The following is a 24,115-nucleotide window of genomic DNA, read 5'->3' as shown; positions in this document are numbered from 1 at the left end:
GTGTGTGTGTAAGCACCCAAAGAAGCCAGAAGAGGGCATCAGATCCCCCGGAGCTGGAACAGGTAGATTGTGGGTGCTGGGAACTGACTTCTGCTGGACTGTAAGTACAGCAAGTGTGCTTAAAGGCTGAGCCACCCCCCCCAGCCCCCCCCCCACGTACTGTATGAGGCTTAGTGGAACGAGCTCTTTTATCCACACCTCTTCCCCGCTGAGGGAAGTTGGAGGCTTACTCCTTCTTTCTCCTGGGCTATGTCTGAATTAGGATAGGCTTAATTTGAGAAGCCTGCTGAGTGTTGTTTAGCCATGATTGTGAACTGGTGACCCTGCTGGCCAGGCAAGATGATTCTGAGGCCAGACTTCATGCTGTGACAGATAAGCACCGTTCCATATAGGGCTGTGAGGTTAGAGTGCCCGGGGTTGAGAGACATGAGACCCGGGGTTGAGAGACATGAGACCCACCAACGGCATGAGCCCTCGGCATGGAGTTTGTCCTGGTTTTAAAGACAGCCTGGCAGGCACAGTTCAATTTGTCCCTAACCTCTTTCATAGCCATAATTAACTGGCCTTCCACTTAGATGAAAGACGTGTTTATCTTGCTTCCTTGTCTGTAGCTCTCCATGCTCATTAACAGAGGGGCCGCCATCAATCATGGGAAGTAAGTGGTAGGAAGAGCCTAACGCCGGGTGTTGATTGAGACTGTCTACAAGTAGTGTGTTTGAGAGAGAGGGGTCAGGCTGAGGTCGTGGGTGAGAGTCAGAGTAGAGGCTAGCCTGGGCAGCAGGAGTTTAGTTCCAAGACTTTTACCTCTTTGAGGCTGTCAGCTAAGTAAACAGCGATCAGATTTATTAGTAGCCTTCAGAGTATTCACCTGCGACTCTCAACAATGGGCAAGCAACAGGAAGATGAATGAATTCCACCACCACCCCCGAGGCCACGCAGTGTCCAGACGGAGTCGCTAATAGCGTTGCTTTCGTTTACCTAAAGATGCACACCAAGGAGATTCTACGAGCGTGAGATGAGCATGAGGGTGCAGGCTGGGGAGGTAGCTCGGTTGGTAAACTTCTGCCTAGCGTGCACACAGCGCTGGTCTCGAACCCCAGCACTGTGTAAACCGGGTGGGCTGCTGAATGCTTGCAATCTCAGCATTCAGGGTGGTGGCGGAGACGGGAGGAGAAGTTTAAGTCTTGGCTATGTGAGATCCTGGTTGTGAGGGTCTAAATGAAAACGCGCCCCCCCCCTCCCCCCCGCCCCACCATAGGCTTACAGGCGTTACTGGAGGTGGGCCTTGTTGGAGTGGGTGTGGCCTTGTTGGAGTGGGTGTGGCCTTGTTGGAGGAAGTGTATCCCTGAGGGGCCTTTGAGGTTTCTGAAGCTCAAGCTAAGCTCACTATCTCTTCCTGCCCTCGGAACCCGGAACCCGATGTAGAGCTAGAATTCTCAGCTCTTTCCCCAGCGCCATGTCTGCCTGCACACCGCCATGCTTCCCACCATGATGACAGTGGACTTAATCTCTGAACTGTAAGCCAGCCCCAATTCAGTGTTTTCCTTTATAAGACTTGCCGTGGTCATGGTGTCTCTTCACGCTGATAGAAACCCTAAGACACTGACTCAAAGAAAGAGGTGGTAGAACCTGTGGGGCCTAGTGAGGGGTGTTTTAGATCACGGAGACACCAATTCTGGAAGGAACTGATAAACTTCTTCAAGGGAGTAAGTGCGGTCTCTCCGCACTAGATCAGTTACCAGTAGGAGAGTGAGGTCTTAGGAAGCAAGGCCGTCCCCTTCCGCTTCCGCTTTTACTATGCTGTTACTGTGTTGTGTGTTGTTGTATGTTGCATGTTGTAAGGAGGTCCTCACTAGGACTCTGGCTCCTTGTTGTTTGGACCCTCCAGACACCAGAATACTGAGCTAAATCAAGTTCGTTAGAAAGTGTCTACCCTGGGCCGGGTGTGGTGGCCCATACCTTTAAGCCCAGTACTTGGGAGGCAGAGGCAGGCAGATCTCTGTGAGTTCAAGGCCAGCCTGGCCCACAAAGGGAGTCCAGGACAGCCAGGGCTCTGTCACACAGAGAATCCTCGTCTTGAAAAACAAATCTACCCAGGCTTAGGCATTTTGTAATAGCCATAGAAACTAACACATACAGCGTCCAACAATTATCTCTAGTTAATAAAATGGTAACAGGGCTGGAGAGATGGCTCAGAGGTTAAAAACACTGGCTGTGGGCCTGTGGAAGTGTCTCACGCCTTTAATCCCAGCCCTTGGGAGGCAGAGGCAGGCGGATCACTGTGAGTTTGAGGCCAGCCTGGTCTACAAAGTGAGTCTAGTATAGCCAAGGCTACACAGAAAAACCCTGTCTCGGAAAAAATAAAAAAAAAGAACACTGGCTGTTCTTTCAAATGTCCTGAGTTCAATTCCTATTAACCACATGGCAGTTCACAACCATCTATAATGAGATCTTGTGCCCTCTTCTGGTAGGCAGGCAGAACACTGTATACATAATAAATAAATCTTTAAAATAAAATGATGGGCTGGAGAGATGGCTCAGCAGTTAAGAGCACTGGCTGCTTGCCCAAAGGTCCTGAGTTCAATTCCCAGCAACCACATGGTGGCTCACAACTATTTATAATGAGATCTGGTGTCCTCTTTTGGTGTGCAGGTGTACATGCAGGCAGGACACTGTATGCATAATAATAAATAAATCTCTTTAAAAATCAAATGATAACAATATGCCGTATGATAGTAAATTTCATCATTTTGGCTTCTCATTTCTAAATGAGGTCAGGGAAAGTATCTTTGGTTGAGTCAGTACTAGGATATATTGTAATAGGTGAAAATGGTTCTGGTCTCATTATTTTAAGACCTACGAGTGGGTTCTTAGAGAGGGATATGTATCTGAAACTTTGCTTTATTTATTTATTTGTTTGTTTGTTTGTTTACTTACTTATTTAAAGACTGGGTCCATGTAGCCCAGGCTGGTCTTGAAATTACCACAGCCAAAAAATGACCTTGCGTTCACCATCCTCCTGCCTTAGCCTGGGTGCTGGGATTACAAACCAGCTCTACCATGCTTTGCTCTGAGGATGGCTTTGGACTCCTAATCCTCCTGATTTAACGCCCCCCCCCCCTTTATTTTCCTGAAGGTAAATTTCAGATATTAATTGAGCATAGCCAAGTTAGCTCACAGAAATCCATTAGGTCAGATAGGGTTGCTAATACCAGTAATCCCAGCGTCCAGGAATATGCGGCTGGAAGATCTCCAGATTTGCGGATGGAGGCCAACCTGGGCTACAGAATAAACCCTGTCCCAACGTCTCTTCCTCTTTAACAACAGCAAAAATAAAACTGCACTATTTAACCTTGTAGGGTCCCAATTCTGGACAGAATGGCAGAAGCCAGAGCTAAAAACAAAAAAAGAAAATAGTGTTAGGGGCGCTTGGAAAGAGGAAAGCCCCTCCCATTTCATCAGTGGACCGTGTCCCTAAGAGAGGTGGGAGATGTGCTTGGATGTTTATGTGTGGCAGGCACTGTGTTTTCTTCTTCCTTGTCCAATCTTTCCCTTCATTAGCAGTGATCATAGAATTTCCCCGGCAAAAGAATCTTTTCTTTTCTTTTTTTTTTTTAGACTGGAAAAATTTGGCGAAATGTCACAATGTCCTCGTGTCCTGAGAACTCAACATCACTGGGCCTCAGAAGCTCTCCAGGGGACGGACAATAAGACCACAGTCTGTACAGAGCCTTCTGTGTGGCTGCGACAGCTGGGACGGCAACAATCGGATTTATGTTTGCTAGAAATGGCCTCCCCCCTCCCTTTTCTCTCTTGCTCCTTTTTTAAACAGCTGCTTCTTGGTGGTGATTTTTCCACTCCCGTGTCCCATCTAAAATTTTTACCAATTTTGTTTATGTTTCCCATTGATAGAAACTGTTTATTGGTCTGGAGTGATGGCTCAGTGGGACCTGGCAAAGGCATTTGCCAGGCAGGTTTATGGTCTGGAGTTCAGTCCCTAGAACCACAGTGGATGGAGAGAACACCCTTCTAACAGTTGTCCTCTGACCCTCCACACACACACACTGCCACATCTGAATGCACACACAATAATAATAATAATAATAATAATAATAATAATAATAATTAGAACTAAAATTTTAAAAAGACAAGCCATTTGTATCTCAAGTACATCTTATGTCGACTCTGCACTCAGAAGTTACAGTAAGCAGGCCAACTGCTGACTTAAAAGGTATGAGTCCCAGGACTCATGAGGGTGACAGTACTAGAAACCAAAATTCTTTGCAGATATAATTAACTAGAGGATTTCGGAACAAGACCAACTTTAGTGCAGACTTATCTGGTAGATCCTGAATCCCGTGAGTGTCCCCGTATGAGGCAGTGAGCCTGGAGGTATGTACAGATACAAGAGACAGAAGAGGAGATGCTCAGGAGGAAAAGGTAGAAGCAGCTGACACAGGAGGGATGCTGCCGATGGCTAACCGGGCCTTCCAAAGGCTGGAGGGGACGATGAAGGATTCTCAAGTAGGAGAGAGGAAGACCCCGCCTGCTAACACCTTGCCTTTCTGGTCTTGGGAACTGTGGAAAAGAAATTTTAGTTGTTTTAAAATATCTAGTGTTGGATGTGGTAGTGCACACGTCATCCCAGCCCTTGGGAAGTAGAGATTGCGAAGGTTAGGAGTTCAAGGGCAGCTTCAGCTACAGCTTGGGTTACATGAGACCCTGTCTCAAAAATAAGTTTAAAATAAAATTAACCACAGTATTACGGTATCCAGGTTGCAAGAAAAATTTCTCTCTCTGTAAGAGGTATCCTTGTACTGAGCGTGTGGGCCAGGATTGGCTTTAGACTGCTGACTGAACTGGTCCTTGTCTTCTCCACCTGTGACACCCTCACTTACCCCGTTCCCCCTACTTAACTGACATTGCCTAATCCCCTCTGAAATGTTTGACAAGATAGCATCTGGGAAGTGTGACTACGCAGAGTAAAATGTGGTGCCTTGTCTTTCTTCTTTACGATAAAGCATGTAGAGGGTAGTTTGTGACATTCGTCTTCTGTATTTGTAGCAGCCATGTAAACACATCTATGAGACAGTATGTTCCAGATGGGCCAGCAACCTGGGGGCCAGCTGGCCTCAGAAAGGAGGGAGAAGCCTCTTCAGAGCTGCTTGTGACCAGAACTGTTCTGAGCCTGAGAAAGGAGAAGTGTACCTTGTGAGCAAAGTCCTGTGGGTATCTGTGGTTCAAACAAGCAGGAGGCTCAGGTTGACAGCTCAGGGCCAAAGGAGTAAGTAGGTGAGCACAGAAATCAGTTGGAGAGGGTCCATGGTGCCAGTCCACTCAGGGCAGTGCACATACTCCGTGCCTCAAAGTAAGGTCTCCACGCTGGCCATCTTCCCTCTGCCCCTCCCCCAGGCTTCCACAGCTTAAGGAAGGTGTCAATGTCACCCACCCGGTTCCTGCAGATCAGGGTATATGACAAGCTTCTATTTTCTCCCTGACACCCAGCTCCCCTGTTCCTGTGCCTGGCAGCCACCTCTCCCCCTGCATGTCTGCCTTGGCTCTCCTTTCCCTTTGTCCCTTCTAGCCTGCCTCTGGCCCCCTGGGCTGGCTCCCCTCTGCCCTGGTGCATGCCTAATGCCAGAGGGACCCACTTACAAAACCGTCTAATCTAGATGTCTGGTTTTTGGTTTGATTTTTTTGTTTGTTGGTTGGTTTTTCGAAACAGGGTTTCTCTGTGTAGCCTTGCCTGTCCTGGTCTCACTTTGTAGACCAGGATGGCCTCAAACTCACAGCGATCTGCCTGCCTCTGCCTCCCGAGTCCTGGGATTAAAGGCGTGCGCCACCACGCCCGGCTAATCTAGATGTCTGTAGAAAAACTATAGATCCAAAGGGCTCACAGGCCCTGAGTGACGCAGCTTTTGATGGAAACGCTACTGGGGGAGGAGGTGGGAGGAGCTCATGGCAGATGATGGGATGTCCTGGTGTGGTCTTCCTTGGGGATTCAGGACACCGTTGTCCCCACAGAGTCTGTATGGGCAGTTCCAAGCTTCAGTGCTGTGGCAACTATAGCTTCATGTCCCTGGATATGTTGGTTTTGTTTTGTGTGTGCGTGTGTGTGTGTGTGTGTGTGTGTGTGTGTGTGTGTGTGTGTGTGTTTAATTGAAACAAGTTCTCTTGTCCTCCGTTCACTATGTGAGTAAAGATGAGGGCAAGAGGGGAAGTTGCTTAGGTCCCTCTGGCTAATCTCCTGTAGCCTTGCACTTCAATAATGAACGCAGAAGACTCTGACTACAAATGGGGTGTGGCTTGCTTCCTGCCAATAAGCTGGCACTGCTTAGTGCTCTGTCAACTTGCTGCCAGCCAGGCTCATGAGGGAAGAGAAACCCCCAATTAAGAAAATACCTCCAGGGGTTGGAGAGATGGCTCAGAGGTTAAGAGCACTGCCTGCCTTCTAGAGGTCCTGAGTTCAATTCCCAGCAATCACATGGTGGCTCACAACCATCTATAAATGTGACCTAATGCCCTCTTCTGGCCTGCAGGTGTACATGCAGATAGAGCATGCATATACATTTAAAAACGAACGAAAGAAAATACCTCTATAAAATTGGCCTATAGGCAAGTCTGTGGAGTGTTTTCCTTCTTTCCTTCCTTCCTTCCTTCCTTTGTTTTGTTTTGCTTTGTTTCAAGATAGGGTTTCTCTGTGTAGCCTTAGCTATCCTGGAACTCGGAAGTGTAGACCAGACTGACCTCAAACTCAGAGATCCTGCCTTCCTCTGCCTCCCAAGTCCTGGGATTAAAGGCCTGCACCTGCACCACCCCACCACTCAACCTCTGCACACCCCTCTCCCATGATGGAGCATTTTCTTAATGATTGATGTAGGAGGCTCAGACCACTGTGGGTGCATCCTTAGGCAGGTGGTCCTATGCTTGAGTAAGCCTGGGGAGCAAGCCACTAAGCAATGTTCCTCACTCCTCAGCTCCTCATTTCTCTGGTCTCTACCTTGGTACATAGCCCCAGGTTTCTGCCTGCCTTTCTTCAGTGATGGACTGTGATCTGGAAGCCAAAGGCACATTAACTTTCTTTCCTGGGTTGCTTTTGGTCAAGGTGTTGCCATGATAACCTACAGGTAAATTAGGACAGCACACAGGCTAAGTGTCTCCAGAACGGTTCACTCCTGATACAACTGGAAAGATCATTATATCCCAGAGGTCAAGGGCTCAGTCCTAGGACAATTTTTTTTTTTTAAGATTTATTTTTATTTTATGTGTTTGGGTGCTTTGCCTGCATGTATGTCTGTGCACCGCATGCATGCCTGGTTCCCATGCAGGCCAGAAGAGGGTACTGGATCCCTTAGAACTGGAGTTACAGGCTGCTTGTGAGCTGCCCTATGGGTGCTGGGAATTGAACCTGGATCCTCTGAAGGGACAGCAAAGTGCTCTTAACTACCACGCCATCTCTCCAGACTGTCACCCCCTCAACCCTTAAATCTTTGTTTCTGACCTACTGACCAGCTGTAAGCCAGGACATCTGTGACTTGCTAATAGAGTCCTGGGAAACAGCCTTACCTGTTTATTATGAAGGACAGGCTAAGGCTCAGGAGAAGGGTACAAAATGTCCTTGTCCTCTCTGAGTGTCCGTCCTGCGGGAACCTCCTCCCGCCAGCTGTGCAGACGCTCTCAAGGTCCTGCCCATCGGGTTTTTATGAAGAATGCATTCCACAGGCATGATGTGAGTGTGGCAACCAGGGACAAAGGTGATGAGGCAAAAAGGCTGTCATCTTATGCAGATAGACTGGGCGGGGACACCCTGCAAGGCCGGTCAGTTCAGATTCTTTGGTATCTGGGGTTGAGTCCGCCTTCCACAACTCAATGGTGGGGGGCTTTCCTAAAGTCAAAAGCCTGGTATTGCGAAATGGCCTCGTTTGTCCTCACAGGCAGTGTGGGAAGTGGGAGTCTTACTGTCTGTTCTCACACACACAGAGATGGGGCACGGTGGGATTTCTTTACGGCCAGCTCTAAGCCAGGAGCAGGGGAGAGAGGGAGAAGTCTGGGATTGCAGTTTGTATAAGTTAGTCTCTATGATCAGACTCCAGCATTGCTATGTTCAAGAACCATAGAAGAAAATGATGAAAATGAAATATAATAATTGAGTGGAGGTTGGGGGTGGTGGCAGCACATGCTTTTAATCTCTGCACTCAGCAGGCAGAGGCAGATGGATTTCTGAGTTTGAGTCCAACCTGGTCTACTGACTGAGCTCCTGGACAGCCAGGGCTACACAGAGAAACCCTGTCTCAAAAACTGGGGGAAAAATCATAAAGGGTGGTATTTTCAATGAAGAAGTTTTAAATAACTTTATTTATTTATCGTGGATGTGAGTATGCACACACAAGCCACAGTGTGTATGTGACGGTCAAAGGGCAAGTTGATTGGTTCTCTCCTCTACACTTGCGTGTGTGCGTGCGTGCGTGCGTTTTCTGTTTCTTTTTCAAAATAGGCTTTTCCTGTATGGCTCTGGCTGTCCTAGAACTCACTCTGTAGACTAGGCTGGCCTGGAACTCAGAGATCTGCCTGCCTCTGCCTCCCAGGTGCTGGGACTAAATGCATACACCACCACTGCCCAATGTGTATGTTTCTTAAAAAATACAAAAAAGAAAAGAGAACAAACAAAAATGTATTAATCCAGCTGGGCAGTGGATTAATCCACTTTAATCCCAGCACTCGGGAGGCAGAGGCAGGCAGATTGCTGTGAGTTTAAGGCCAGCCTGTTCTACAAAAGTGCGTCCAGGACAGTCAATGTTACACAGAGAAACTGTCTCAAAAAACAAAACAAACAAAAATTATTAGTCCAATTGGATATGAAAGATTTTTAACCGATTTTATATAATTTCTTTTATCTTATTTCTCCTTTCTGCCACACCTTCTTTTTTCCATTTACATTTTTAAAAGTTATATTTATTACTAGTCAGTTTATTTCGTGAGCTTTCCACCCTGTTTTAAAGCAAAGATTTGTGCGTCTGCATGTGCACGTGCATTCATCTGTGCAGCTATGCTCAGAGGCCAGAAGAGGGTGTCGGATCCTCTGGAACTGGAGTTATATGCAATTAGAGCCACCTGAGGTAGGTGCTAAGACCAAGTGCTCTTAACTGCTGAGCCATCTCTCCAGCTCCCGCATCCCTCCCTTGTGGTGAACTGATGGTGTGGCTTATTATAGAATTCTGGGTTGAAAATACTTTCCCCTGAGAACTCTGACGCATTTTCCTCTCAGCAATCAGTGTTGCTAATGAGAAATTTAAAGCCATTCTGGGTTTTCTTGTTCTTGCTCTGTGGTCTACATTCCACATTTTGATATGTGTGGGGAAGCTGTGCAGTCAGTGTGTGCATGTGCAGTGCATGCATGTGCAGTGTATGCATGTGCAGTGTATGCATGTGCAGTGTATGCATGTGCAGTGTGTGCATGTGCAGTGTATGCATGTGCAGTGTGTGCATGTGCAGTGTGTGCATGTGCAGTGTATGCATGTGCAGTGTGTGCATGTGCAGTGTGTGCATGTGCAGTGTGTGCATGTGCAGTGTATGCATGTGCAGTGTATGCATGTGCAGTGTGTGCATGTGCAGTGTGTGCATGTGTAGTGTATGCATGTGCAGTGTGTGCATGTACAGTTTGTGCATGTGTAGTGTGTGCCTGACTGGTTGATCTCTAAACTTAGTTACTTTTCCCCACAGATTTATTTTTATTTGTGTGTGTGTGTGTGTGTGTGTGTGTGTGTGTTGCCACACATTTCAGAGGCCAGAAGAAGGCATTGGATCTCACGGAGCTGGAACTACAGGTGATTGTGAGCCGTCCTACTTGGGTGCTAAGAATTAAACCTAGGCTGGGTGTGGTGGTGCAGGCCTTTAATCCCAGCACTCAAGAGGAAGAGGCAGGTGGATCACTGTGAGTTCAAGGCCAGCCTGGTCTACAAAGTGAGTTTAGGACAGTCAAGGCTACACAGAGAAACCCTGTCTCGAAAAAAACAAAACAAAACAAAACAAAAAAGAATTAAACCTAGATAGTCTGCAAGAGCAGTGTTCTTAATTGCTGAGCCATCTTTCCTGCCTGGTCACGGTTTGTTGTTGTTATTGTTTTGTTTTCGGGGGGATAGGGTCTTGCTCGCACTGACCCATCTGACTGGGGAGCCGGCGTGATCTGCAGATGTGCTCCTCACCATCCCACCACCACTGAAGCTGCAGGGGTTTGCACCACACACGTGGTTGCTGGGGATTTGAACTCAGGCCCTTGGGCTTACACAGCAGTACTTTACCCACTGAGCCACCTGCCTAGTGGTTTGTTTTTTTTTCTTTAAAAAGTGTTTCAAGGTTTACTTCTCTGTTTGTTAACCTTTCTGTGTGCTTCGTGTGCGTGGGTGTTCTGTGTGTTTCATGTGTGTGGGTGTTCTGTGTGCTTCATGTGTGTGTGTGTATGTGTGTGTGTGTGTGTGTGTTGCCTACACGCACGCTTCTGCACCATGTTTGTGCAGTGCCTGTGGAGGCCAGACTTCACCCCTGCAAGGTGCTCCTCTCACCTCCTCATGAGGACTGTGAGACCCACCCACATGTGTATGTGTGTGTGCGCATACACACAATAAATGAATTTTGAAAGAAAAAAAAGCTGGGTGCGGTGGTGCCCACGCTTAGTCCCAGCACTTGGGAGGCAGAGGCAGGCAGATCTCTGTGAGTTCGAGGACAGCTTGGTCTACAGAGGGGGTCCAGGACAGCTAGGGCTCTGTTACATAGAGAAGTTCTGTCTCAGAAAAAAAAAATGTGTCAACCCAGAAAGTAGAGTAGGGTGACAGGGACTCCACCCCTTTTTCTTTGTAGTGTCTCTGATACATCCGACTCTTCTTTCTTTCTTTCTTTTTTCTGAGATAAGGTTTTTCTGTGTAGCCCTGGCTGTTCTGGAACTAACTATGTGGACCAGGCTGGTCTTGAACTCAGAGATCTGTCTGTCTCTGCTCCCTCCCCACAAGAGGTAGGATTAGAGCCGTACACCCCTGCCCAGCCCTTGACTCTTTTCTTCCAACAGGCATAGTGAATATTACTGAGAGAATGACATGGACGCGGTTCTGTGAGTGGGATCAGACACTACCAGAAGCCATTGAGCCTGGTCATTAGAGGGGTCACTGATGCTTGTGTCACAGTGCCAGTGATAAAGCCCTTGCCTTCTGTACTCCAGATCCTGCATTCCCAGCTCTAGAGGGAAAAGAAACAGCTTCCTTTAAGGTATGTGACAAAAGACTGAAGACCCAAGACCCGAGTGAGCTGAAGAAAGGAACACCTAGTGGTGGGACCAGCGGGAAGCGTTGTCCTGAATTTGAGGCCACCCAGGCCTATACGGTAAGATGCTGTTGAACAGACTGATTCTTGAGGACCTTGGACACCAAAGGGCAAGACAGTGATGAGAAGAGCCCAGAGAAACTGGGGTGGAGCCAAGGCCATTTAGCGGGTTGAATCTTGTGGGGCACGTGTCTCATAATAGGGTAAATCAAAGTGGGAAGAGATCTCAGCTGCAGGAGAAAGAAGTGACCGCTGGGGCTGCAGAGGGGAAATAAACAAACTGGGAAGGGCTGGGGAGAGGGCTGGGTGGGAAAAGCGCTTGCCTTGCAAAGTAAGGGCCAGAATTTGGGTCCCATGAATCCAATTGAATTCATAGATATTGTTTGGGTGTTTGGCCCGCCTGTAGTTCCAGCCTAAGAAGGCAGAGAAGGTGTCGCCATCGCCTGCCAGCTCCTACCCCCACCCCCAGCATGCTCTTTAGCAAGGCAAGGCACCTTGGCAAGCTCTGGCTTTGATTGACAGACCATGCCTCCACAAATAAGGTAGAAGAGAAAACATTGGTGTAAATGCACGCACACCACTCATACACGTGCAAAGGGAAAAAGAAAAAGAAATAAGGAAGTCGATGCTCTGAGGGCACAGCTTTCATGGAGCCCAGGCACTGAGGGGAAGGTGTCAGAGGCTAGCCTGGGACGGCACAGCTGGTCATCCTGGGCCTACTGGATTGTACTATGCTGGCCTTCATCACCCTGTGAGGACAGGAATAAGGCCAGATTCATCCCGCGTCTCCAGGGCCAAGGAGGCCCCTCGCTCATGTCCACTGACTAGATTTCAAGGCCTAAGCCAAGTGTGAAGAGATGACGGTGCACAGGGTGGTGGTGGGCTTAATCCTTGGGGGCAGCTGTGTGGGGGAGTGAGGCAGGGAGGTGACCGGGCAGGATTGCTCTGTGGGAGGCCCTGTTGGGCTTGGATGTGAGAATGAAGCTCGGGCTGTGATCCTTTTTCTCTTCATGGCTTTCTGAGCAGCTTGGAGCATGCAGAGAAAGCAGATGGGGTTTTCTGTACTGCGATTTGACCTGCTGTCACACTCTCTTTGGGGCCCTGGAAGAGTTGTGTAGCTCCCCAAGGCCTTGGCTGTGTTCCTGGGGGCTGTTTTTTGCCTTGAGTGGACTCTTTTTCTTTTCTTTCTTTTTTTTTTCTCTTATTGGAAGCTGCTGCTGACCACAGCAAGTTAGTGTTGAAGCCACAACCCGAATCTCATGACCAAGGCCTGCCTATCCTCGCTTGTGCTGGCCTCTGTGTGCTGACAGGGGATATTGAGCCGGGGCACTTCCTGATTTGTGTGTGTCCCTGTCCCGCAGGCCAGCTGGGCATAGGGTGCAGTCTTTGCAAAATGGATACCTCAGATGTCTGTCTCCAGGTTTCCAATAGCACAGCCAGACCGTAGGACCAGGGATGCAGGTGCTCCCTGGGGAACTGGGTTCTGGAACATCAACTGAGGCAGGGCAGGTGAGTGAGAGAGATAAAAAGACAGGTAAAGATTTGTGGTGAGAGATGTAAGCGGGCTGCTAGCACAAGGTGACTTAGAATTTGGGCTTCATAATGCTGGTCATAGGCCCTGTGATCTCGACACACACACAAAAAGACTGTTTAAAATTAAATTAAAAAAAAATATATATATGGGGCTGGAGAGCTGGCTCAGAGGTTAAGAGCACTGGCTGTTCTTCCAAGGGTTCTGAGTTCAATTCCCAGCAACCACACAGTGGCTCACAACCATCTATAATGAGATCTGGTGCCCTCTTCTGGCCTGTAGGAGTTACAGGCAGGTGAACATTGTCTACATAATGATTAAATTTATTTATTCATAATGAATTAATAAATAAATTATATATGTATATATATATGTAGTGTGTGTGTTATGTGTGTGTGGTGTGTGTGTGCACCACAGAAGACAACGTGTGCGAGTTGGTTCTCTCATTTCACTATATAGGTTCCAGGGAACACTCATACTGTCAGACTTGACATCAAGTTCCTTTACCCCCTCAGCCACCTCACTGACCCATGAAAAAAGATGGGTTTTTTCTTTCTTTTATTTATTTATTATGTATACAGTGCTCTGCCTGCATGTACACTGCAGGACAGAAGAGGGCATCAGATCGCACTATAGATGCTTGTGAGCCACCATATGGTTGCTGGGAATTGAACTCAGGACCTCTGGAAGAACAGTCAACGCTCTTAACCTCTGAGCCATCTCTCCAGCCAGAGAAAAGATTCTTAAAGGAACTGGGCTGTGCACTCTTACTTCTTTATTTTATTATTATTATTTTGAGACAGGGTCTCTCTTTGTAGTTCTGGCTGTCCTGGAGCTCACAGAGATCTGCTTGCCTCTGTTGCTTGAATATTGGAACCCAATTGTGCTGTTTTCTCATGTTGAAGTCTGAATTCTGGCAGCCAGCATCCATGCCTTAGTCATCTTTTTGCTCAGAGCATACAGTGAGTGGTCAGTAAATCTATTTATTACATTTTTTTTTTTTTTTTTTTTTTGGTTTTTTGAGACAGGGTCTCTCTGTAGCCTTGGCTGTCCTGGACTCACTTTGTCGACCAGGCTGGCCTCGAACTCACAGTGATCCGCCCGCCTCTGCCTCCCGAGTGCTGGGATTAAAGGCGTGCGCCACCATGCCCGGCTATTTATTACATTTTTAATTTAAAAGACAGGCTCTCACACTGTAGCCCAGGCTGGACTTGAACTCACAGCAACCCTCTTCCCTCAGCCTCTTGAATGCTGGGATCATAGCGGTGCGCCATCACTTCTGGCTTATAAGGAAATCCTTGTTGTATAACTAAATGACCTCAGTATTCAAGCTGCAGTTTGGAGCTAGACTGTCTGCCTTAGGCCATGTGTTCAAGGCTTGAGGCTAGCCTGTGATGCTTTTTAAAAGTGGTAGCACCAGCCGGGCGTGGTGGCACGTGCCTTTAATCGAGGCCAGCCTGGTCTATAAGTGAGTCCAGGATAGCCAGGGCTACACAGAGACACCCTGCCTCAAAAAAAAAAAAAAAAAAAGTGGTAGAGCCTTTAGGAAGTGGGGCCTGTAGAAAGAAATTAGGTCATTGGGTATATGCCCTTGAAGAGGCTATTAAGACCCTAGTACCCTTCCCACCCCACCCCCACTGCCACTGTCATATGGTGAGCAGGCTTCCTCTTACATATGCTCCCTGAAATAATATATAATGTCATCACAGGCCCCAGTCTACAAGGCCAAGAGACTGCAGACTGGAAACATGAGCCCAGATAAACCTTTCTTCCCTGTAAGCCGGTCATTTCCAGTGTGTTGTCCCAGCTAAGGAACAACAACAATTCAGAACCGTCTGTGGTCAGAAAGATGGGAAGAGGCTAGCTGTCTCCCCATCAACAGGACCTACACTGATGAGCGACTTCTGAAGGCCCAGATCTGTAGTTTATTGGAGAAGAATTCTTCCCTTTGTCCGGAATGAACTCAGGGTACCTGGCTTGGAGCTCTGATGCCTTCAGGCTTCTACCCTTTGCCTGACTAACAGGGCTCCGGTTTTGCGTAGATAGCCATGTTTGCGGCCCTAGGGGACAAGTCATTACTGCTTATCACCAGTGGAATTATCTTGGTGAAGGAAGAGCTGTTGAGTCCTTTCTCAGGCAAGTGGTCTAAAGGTCACAAAAGACTCCTGAAGCCGGGCATCGTGGCACACGCCTTTAATCCCAGCACTTGAGAGGCAGAGGCAGGCAGATCTCTGTGAGTTCGAGGCCAGCCTGGTCTACAAAGTGAGTCCAGGACAGCCAAGCCTACACAGAGAAACCCTGTCTTGAAAAAAAAAAAAAAGACTCGCTGACCAATTTGACCAATTTAAGATGCTTGAAAGTTACACGTTTATTGATTCCTCCCCCGTCACAGTGAGGGGCTATGGGTGTGGCTCCGTTGGTAGAGTGCTTGCCTAGTGGACACAGAGCCCTTCAGTTCCCAGCAGTGTGTAAGAGCCTGGAGTGGCCATGCATGCGTGTAATCCCAGGGCCTGAGAGGTGGAGCAGGGAGATCAGAAGGTCAAGGTCATCCAAGCCTGTCTTGGACAGGCCATGTTGCAGACGTTGGTGCAAATATACCTAGTTATAGTTAATGAGAACCAGGCACCCTCCAGGCAGCCGGGGAAAGGCTAGGAGGATCATCCTGGGGGCCTCTGTGGGGTCAGATGGGAGGATAGCAGCTGTCAATCAATCTGGAGTTGGCAGAGTTTTTTATCTCATCAGTTGGAATTTCAATGCCTGCTACCTATTTATCTATTTATTTAATGCATATGGGCATTTTCCCTGCATGCCAGTGTGTGCTGCGTGTGTACTGTAAGCAGGGTATCAGATCCCTTGGAATTGAAATTACAGGTGGTTGTGAATTGCCATGTGGGTGCTGGAAAACGAACCTGGGTCCTCTGGAAGAGCAGCTAGTGATCTTAACCATTGTGCCATCTCTCCAGCCCCGGTGACTTTCCATGTACAAATAACCCCCCTCTGGTGCCTTGCTCTTCTTACCCGTTAGCACCTGGATTTTACCTATTTGGCATCAAGTGCGGCCCAAAAGTTGCCAACTCGCTGTCTATACTGAGTACATCTTAGCCTGCTGTTTCTTGTTTGCTTCTTGGATTATTTTTCTTGTCTTCTCCCTGAGACTTAAATATTCTCAACACAGCTGACAAGCATTGCATCAGCCTGGGTCTGCCTTTTGCAATCTTGGGATCTGTTGTAGTCACATGACTCAGTTCTGGTCTGGGAGGCCCCAGGAGACCTGTCCTATGGCTGTGACAAAACACTTGGCATTCACAACTGTCCTGGTTTGCTTTCTATTTTTATGATAAACATCTTGACCAAAGACGACTTGGAGAAGAAAGGGTTTATTTCAGCTTACTACTCCCAGATCACTGAGGAAAGTCACGGCAGGAGTTGAAGCAGAGGCCAATGAAGAAGGAATGATGCTTACTGGCCTGCTTGCTCAGCCTGCTTTCTTATACAACTCAGGGCCCTCTGCCCAAGAGTGGCTCTACTCCTAGTGGCTTGGGCCCCTCCACATCAATCCCTAATCAAGATAATGCCCCGAGGACATGCCTGCAGGCCCATCTCACGGAGGCATCTTCTCCACTGAGGGTCCCTCTTCCCAGATGACTTTCGCTTATGTCGGAACAACTCCAGGGAGCGGTTCACTTTGGTTCCAAGTTTCAGAGGGTTCAGCCAGTTGAGTCATGAAGGCATGATGTGAGGGGAGGGCTCAGAGGCAGTGCAGTTTATGGCAGAACTCCTGCTGTGGCCAGCTCAGCCAGCAGAACGAGCTGAGCAGGGACACTCCCAGTGACCTACCTCAGCCAGCTAGGCCAATATCCCCGAGGCTCACAACTCCCAAAACAGCGCCCCCAGCAGGGGACCAAGTATTAAATCACATGAGCCTGTTGAGCACCTTTTACATTCAAAACTGAACTATATACACCAGGAGGCATGTGGGAAAGCTGTCTTCCTCCATGAAAGGGAGAGCAGAGGCCTAGGGAGGTGGCTCAGCTGGTATTGTGCTCAGTGTTCAACACTCAGAATATACGTAAGAAATATAAACCATGGTAGCAGACGCTTGTAATCCCAGTGCGAGGAGGTAGAGATGCGGATGAGTTCCAGGCCAGTAAGAGACCCTGTTTCTGTTTTCATTTTTTATTGTTGTTGTGATTGAAATAGACATTGCCCAAAGAATGACACCCGAGTTCCTCTGGCCTCCGTGTGGGCATGAACACACACATACATACACCTGTACACACGTACATCTGCACACACATACACCTGCACACACATACACTCACGCACTCACACACGTGATGCAAGGGAGAAGTCCTTGGCCTTTTTCTGACTATGTCTTCAGCATCCAAACATCCAGAACTGAGGTTGGACCCCTAGAACCCAAGTCCAACCAGACATGGTAGTTCACATCTGTGCCCCCTGCTTGCAGGGGGCGGAGAACCCCTGAAAGCTTACAGGCCAGGAGGCCTGGCGTACTTCACGGACGAGCAACGAGAGATGCTGTCTCTAACAAGCTGAACAGCAAAGAACGAGGTTGCTGCTGACTTCCACATGCGTGCTTCGTACACCCCTACCCACATACACATACATAAACATAGACATGCACATACTATATACATATGAGAGAGAGAGAAAGAGAGAGAGAGAGAGAGAGAGAGAGAGAGAGAGAGAGAGAGAGAATGTGCAACAGATAGACAGACTGAGTTTGTTTTATTTTTATTTCCCGTTTTTTTTTTTGAGACACAGTCTCACTGTGTAGCCCTGGTTAGCCTGGAACTTGCTATGTAGACCAGGCTGGCCTGGAACTCACAGGGATCCACCTGCCTCTGCCTCTGCCCTCCCAAATACTTGCAGGTCAGTAATATGAACCAGACAGAAGTACTATGAGGCCTTAGCCCCGGCTCCTTAGGCTTTCTACATGGGTTCTGTCCATTAATCAGGTCCTCAGCCCTCTCCTGGGATGTGTGTCCTCTCTCTATTGCCTATTTATCCTTACTTCCTCTCCTACTTGGAGTAATTCCTAGGTTCTCCATGCAACCTCTCCCCCATCTTCCTGCCCAGCCCACTGGGGTCAGGTGAAACTCTTCCGGTCTGCTCCCCTAACTCCGCCTCCGAGGTTCCCCTCAGGTTCCTCCCTATAGCAGCCTTTTCCGGACTCACGTTGTCTCTGAATAAATTCCCCCCAGGAGATGTGGTTTCTGACCTATTTTTAGCTGTAGAAGAAGCCCTTTGTTGAAGTAAGAGCCTGATGTATAAAGCAGATGGAATTGAGTTATTTGGGGAGGGGGGGCTCCACCTGCTGGGCACTTTCTCGTTGTCCTCGGGGGCCCGTCGGGATGGCTCTGCAGTGCCTTCCCATTTTGAATCTGGTCTCACAAATGTACCTGCCCTCCCTCTCCTAAGTGCTTTTCTTTGACATGACAGCCGGCAAGAAGCATTCCTTCTCTTACGGTCTTTGAAGGTCACATATTTCCCCCCCCAAAGAAAGCATCTTAACTTTCTCATCTCTGCCTAGGAGTGTCACTCTGTCTGGCAGCCAGCCACCTGCTCAGATCTCACCTGTTTGTGGCGGCAGGGTTGGAGTCCACACTCAAATGTCAAGTCCTCTGTGCTAGAGATTGTACAGACAATATGGACAAATTCCATGCTCTTTACAGAGTTGAAGGCTTCTCCCAGACAGGCTTGGAGTGGTATTTCCTCTCTGCTGGGCTGCTATGGACCATAGGAATGCATCAGTGATCCTCTGGGATTAAAGGTCTGGAAGTGTCTTTGTGGTTCCTCACTGAGGCACTCTGGGTCTCCAAAACCAAGGAGACTTCCATTTCCAGTTTTCTCACTGGAAAGTGTCTCTTTTAGAGCCTGGTATGTGTGTGTGTGTGTGTGTGTGTGTGTATGTATGTATGTATGTATGTATGTATACTTTTTGTTTGGTTTGGTTTGTTTTTCCGAGACAGGTTTCTCTGTGTATCCCTGGCTATCCTGGACTCGGTTTGTAGACCAGGCTGCCGTCAAACTCACAGCGATCCACCTGCCTCTGCCTCCCGAGTGCTGGGATTAAAGGCATGCGACACCATGCGCGGCTATTTTTAATTCTAAATAAGTAGCTAACTTCATGTCTGCTTTGTCTCTGTGTATGTGTGTGTGTTTGGCTCCAGTTTGTTAAGTAGAACCTCAAACCAGAAGTGTGCACAGGATTCCAGCAAATAGTGAAGTCTGTTACTTGCAGACCTACCCACACCTCTGTGAGAGAGCCTGTGCTGCACAACAACAGTGGAGTGCGCCCCCCACCCTTCCAAAAAGAAAAGCATCACCTCCAAGGGACAGAGGGAAAATAGTTTAGGCTGACTTCATACTTTTTCTTCTCACATTCTGTGAGAAAGGAGTTATGATTTAAAAAATATTATAGGCAGGTCTGGGGATGAGGTAACAGACCTGACTAGTATGCACAGGGCCTTGGTTCAATCTGCAGCAGTGCGGAATATCAGTAGTGGTGATTTTTTTTTCAAGACCTGATTTCTCTATGTAGCCTTGTCTATCCTGAACTTGCTTTGTAGACCAGGCTGGCCTCAAACTCACAGAGATCCACCTGCCTCTGCCTCTTGAGTGCTGAGATTATAGGTATGCGCCACCACACCCAGCTTTTGTTTTTACTTTTAGAAACAAGGTCTCCCTGGGTACCTCTGGCTGGCCTGGAACTCACTTTATAAACCAGACTGGCTTCAGGCTCATAAAGATCTTCCTGCCTCAGCCTCTTGAGTGCTGGGAATAAAGTCGTGCCCACCCCTACTGACTAATTGACATTCTTTAAAACTTTTTAAAAATTGTGTGTGTGTGTGTGTGTGTGTGTGTGTATGTGTGTGTGTGTGTGTCTGGGCAGTGGTGGCGTATACCTTTAATCCCAGCACTCAAGAGGCAGAGGCAGGCGGATCGCTGTGAGTTTGAGGCCAGCCTGGTCTACAAAGTGACTCCAGGACAGCCAAGGCTAACACAGAGAGACCCTTTCTTGAAAAACCAAAAAAAAAAAAAAAAAAAAAACCCAAAAAAAAACTGTGTGTGTGTGTGTGAGAGAGGAGAGAGAGAGAGAGAGAGAGAGACAGAGAGAGACAGAGACAGAGACAGAGAGAGACAGAGCGAGCACCTGTGGCGTTCAGAGGGTGTGGGAGTTGGTTCTCTCTGCCTCCCAAGTGCCACTATGGCTAGCATAGTTGACATTCTTACATATTTTAACCCTTCCTGGAAAAACAACTAAATATATTCCTCCCATTAAGAACTGAACTGAGAATTTTCTTTTAATTGCAAATGGAAACATATTGGGAAAGGACAGTTGATGAGCACCAAAGGAATTAATTAAAACCGTATACTGAATAATTGTGGGACTCTGTTTCCAGAATAGAATGTGATTGTTCCTAGTGCAGACACTGTAAGAATAACAATTAACAAAGGCGAGAAGATGGGAGAAGCCAAGGCAGCAACGACCAGCACAGACAATGGAAATATGAACTTTAAGGAAATGACAAAAGTCTCTGGATGGTGTTGCAATGTTTTGTTTAGCCTCAGAAGTGTCTTTAGGAAGTAATGTCTCCTGCGGTCAGGAAACATTCTTTGAGGAAACACTCTTTACGATTCCGCTGCAGCTTTCTTTTCTGTTGAGTTCAAGGAACATTAAACAATATGTTTCCTTTTAGCAGCATCGGTATTACAGACCTAATATTTGCTTATTTGTTTGTTTGAGACAGAGATCTTGCAATGTAGACCAAGCTGGTCTCAAACTTATAAAGAGCTCCCTGCTTATGCTTCCCAAGTGCTGGGCTTAAATGTGTGTGCTGTCATGCCTGGCTCACATTTCTTTTATTTCTTGCACGTATGTGTGTGTTTGTTCGGACCACAGTGCCCCTGGAGGTCAGAGAACAACTTTCAGAAGTCAATTTTCCAAGCATGGTGGCACGCCTGTAATCCTAGCACTCAGGGAGGCAAAGGCAGGTGGATCTCTGTGAGTTCAAGGCCAGCCTGGTCTGCAAAGAGAGTCCAAGACAGCCAAGGCTACACAGAGAAACCCTGTCTCAAACAAACAAACAAACAAACAGATCAGTTTCCCCCTTTTACCATGTGAGTTCCAGGAATCACTAGACTCGTGGGCAAGGACCTTTACCTGCTAGGCCATCTCACTGGCCCACGGTGGGCACTTCTGCAAATTATCTGTTACCTTTCCTCCTGTCTGTAAACAATCACAATAAGGCTTTCTAGAACAATATAGGTAGGGTGAGGCTTGTGCTGGTCATTTCTGGATGGTAACACTGGGGTCATTTAAACTTAACTATTTATTTAGCATGCATATATCATTTTTGTAAAGTCTAGCAGGCTGACACCCACTGCACTGCAGTTACAGATGTGTGCTACCACACCCTGCTTTTTATGTGAGTGCAGAGACTCTGAACGCAGATCTTCCTGCTTGCACAGCAGGCTCTCTCACACTGAGCCTGCTGACAGTCCTTTTTCTAGTATCGCCTGAATTGTTTCTAGTGTCACATAGAATTGTTAGCTAAACACCTGCTAGGCAGAATACAGACCTCACTTCCCAGCTCTGGTGACTGGGACACAAGCAGAAATGGTGGAAGTACCCTGTGACAGCCTCTGCATTCATTTGAGAGCATTTGCTCATTTCCTCTGTGTCAACTCCATTCCCTTTTGCTACCTGGAGCATGGACACACACAATATCGCCACATTGGACACATGGATATCGAAGGTGGAAGACAGCACTAAGCCATCTACCCCGACAACATAGGAAGGGGGGGGGGCGGATGGAGGGAAGTAAAGAAACGTTAATGTTGTGGAAGTGACTGATCTAACAAAGTCACTAAATCAGCCTGCAGGCTCAGGGGTAACCAGACTACAATTACTTCTCTGTGGCCCGGGAGGTCAAACACAGGGCCCTGCTCCTGCTAGGCAGGTGCCCTACCACTCAGCCACGCCCAACCTCCCATCCTTTGAATGCATTATGGACTTGAGATAAAGAGCAAGAACGCCTTTTACATCTGTCCCGCTACCCCCACCATGCAATGCTGGGGAGCAAGCCCAGGGACCAGTCAGGTATTCCCCCTCCAGAGCTACATTCCAGACTTTTTATTAAAGAAGAAAAATGTAAGTCATAACAAAAAAATAACAGGGGAACCATGAAAAGGCTGAACCTCTATGCAACAAAAGAAATGGCGTACTAGCCGGGCGTGGTGGCGCATGCCTTTAATCCCAGCACTCGGGAGGCAGAGGCAGGCGGATCGCTGTGAGTTCGAGGCCAGCCTGGTCTACAAAGTGAGTCCAGGATGGCCAAGGCTACATAGAGAAACCCTGTCTCGAAAAACCAAAAAAAAAAAAAAAAGAAATGGCGTACTGTAAACAGACACAAGAGAAGCAGGAGGCCAGGAAGGCCCTGTTTCCTGGAGTGAGGTCTGCCTTGTTTAGATTTCATGCTGGTTTTGCCCATGGGGTGGAGATGGATGGGGTCAGAGCAGGGTGGGATAGATAGTGGCACGGTCTGCTTTCTCTGTGACAACCAAAAGCTCTGAGGACTTCCACAGAGACTTCTTAGCCTGTGATCCTGTGACTTTGGGACCAGTCTGCCTTAGTTGTGTCCCTGGGTGTATGAGACCCATTTGGGAGACACTACTGTGGGAACCCCGTCTGCTGTGTGTGACAAGGTTGTTCTGCTCAACTTTCAGTCCCCGCAGACAATCCATAACTCCTTCAGAAGTGCAAACCGACTGCAGCATAAATAGTAAAGTCCCCTGTTCCCCGCACCCCTGAGGCTTTTCCATCTCAGCCACTGACTGGAACTGCTAAAGGTAGGTGTTTGTTTGGATTTAATCTAATTTTAAATTATGTGTGTGTTGGTGGGGGAGTGTGTGTACATGTATGTGGTAGTGGTGGTGGTGTGTATGTGTGTGTGTGTCCAATGAGACCAGAGGCATCAGCCACCCCTGGAGTTACAGGCTGTTGTACACTGACCCAAGATATGGATGTTGGAAGCCAAATTTGTGTCTTTTAAAAGATTGACGAGCCATCTCTTCATCCCCTCCTCCTTTTGTTTTGAGACAGGGTCTCTCTATGCAGTCCTGGCTGCCTAGAACTTATTCAGTAGACCAATTTGGCCTCAACACACAGAGATCCACCTGCCTCTGCCTCACCAATGCTGGGATTAAAGGTTTGTGGCACCATGCCGAACTAAGTGGATGTTTTAAAATAATGCTCAGGTAAAAATGAAAGGCAATTTAAGGCTCAGAAGGTGGAGGGGGGGGCAGGAGGGGCAAGAAAAAGACATCTGGGAGTCACTTCTTGCCTGTCATAGGAAGAGAGAAGGGAAAGGCAGAAATTATCTAGGATGATGAAACCATCACCAATTGCCCACACTCACTCTGTGGGGTAGGTCATTCTGGCTGTTGTGGGCCTAGAGGCGTTCACCATTAAACACTAGATTTCAACCCCAATTTAAAGCCCCTTGCTTAGGTTTTTTCATTTTCAGAGAACAATTTGAGGGAGTCAATTCTCTCCATTTTGTAGATCCCAGGGATTAAACTCGGATCGTCAGATTTCGTGGCGAGCAACTTCACCCACTGAGCTATCTGGCTGGCCCATGGATACCTACATTTTTATCATCAGAAAAGGAGCATTTGTATTCATAGGTAAGGTTAAGAAGCTGGGTGCGGGGTGTGACTCAAACAGGAAAGCTATGGACCCACCTCTCCACTCTAACCATGTGCTGTGCCCCCCATTTTATTTTTTATTTATTTTTATTTATTTATTTATTTTTTTTTTTGAGACAGTCTCCTGTATTCCTGGCTGGCCTCGAATTTGTTATATAGCGGAGGATGATCTTGAACTCTGAAGTGCCCTGCCTCGAACTCCCAAATGCTAGGCAAGCACTCTACCAATGGAGCTGCATGCCCATCACATTTCTTGTCAGAGAAATGTACAAGGAACAACAGCACGGTGGAACATAAAACAAAATAAAAAGAGTGTTAAGTCCAACTGGGTACCTTGGAGACAAGATATGGTTTGTAAAGAAAGAAGGGAAAAACCACTTCAGGGAGAGGTGAGTGGTACCACAGCTATGGAGGGGACAGGAAGTGTTCTACAGCAACCAGGTGTGCCAAGATCAGATGCGGTCTCCAGAGAACTCCAGCAGATAAATACAAGTTTCCACTGAGTGGGAGGACAGAGTTGTTTCTCAAGAAGATATTGGG

The 24,115-nt window shown here is 47.7% G+C and overlaps 1 long non-coding RNA gene across 1 annotated transcript; it reads left to right on the top strand.

Annotated features, from left to right (window-relative positions):
* Positions 1–1,345: 1,345 nt before the first annotated feature.
* On the top strand, positions 1,346–23,958 carry LOC311586438. Its single transcript, XR_014775534.1, has 6 exons — positions 1,346–1,517; positions 3,619–5,292; positions 11,210–11,370; positions 22,595–22,717; positions 23,433–23,554; positions 23,696–23,958. It is a non-coding gene; the product is annotated as an uncharacterized lncRNA (long non-coding RNA).
* Positions 23,959–24,115: the final 157 nt, after the last annotated feature.

Source organism: Acomys minous (assembly GCF_964271855.1).
Source record: "Acomys minous genome assembly, chromosome: 16".
NCBI classification, from domain to species: Eukaryota; Metazoa; Chordata; class Mammalia; order Rodentia; family Muridae; genus Acomys; species Acomys minous.
Note: the sequence above shows the minus strand (reverse complement) of the source record. Positions and strands in the feature narration are given on the sequence as shown.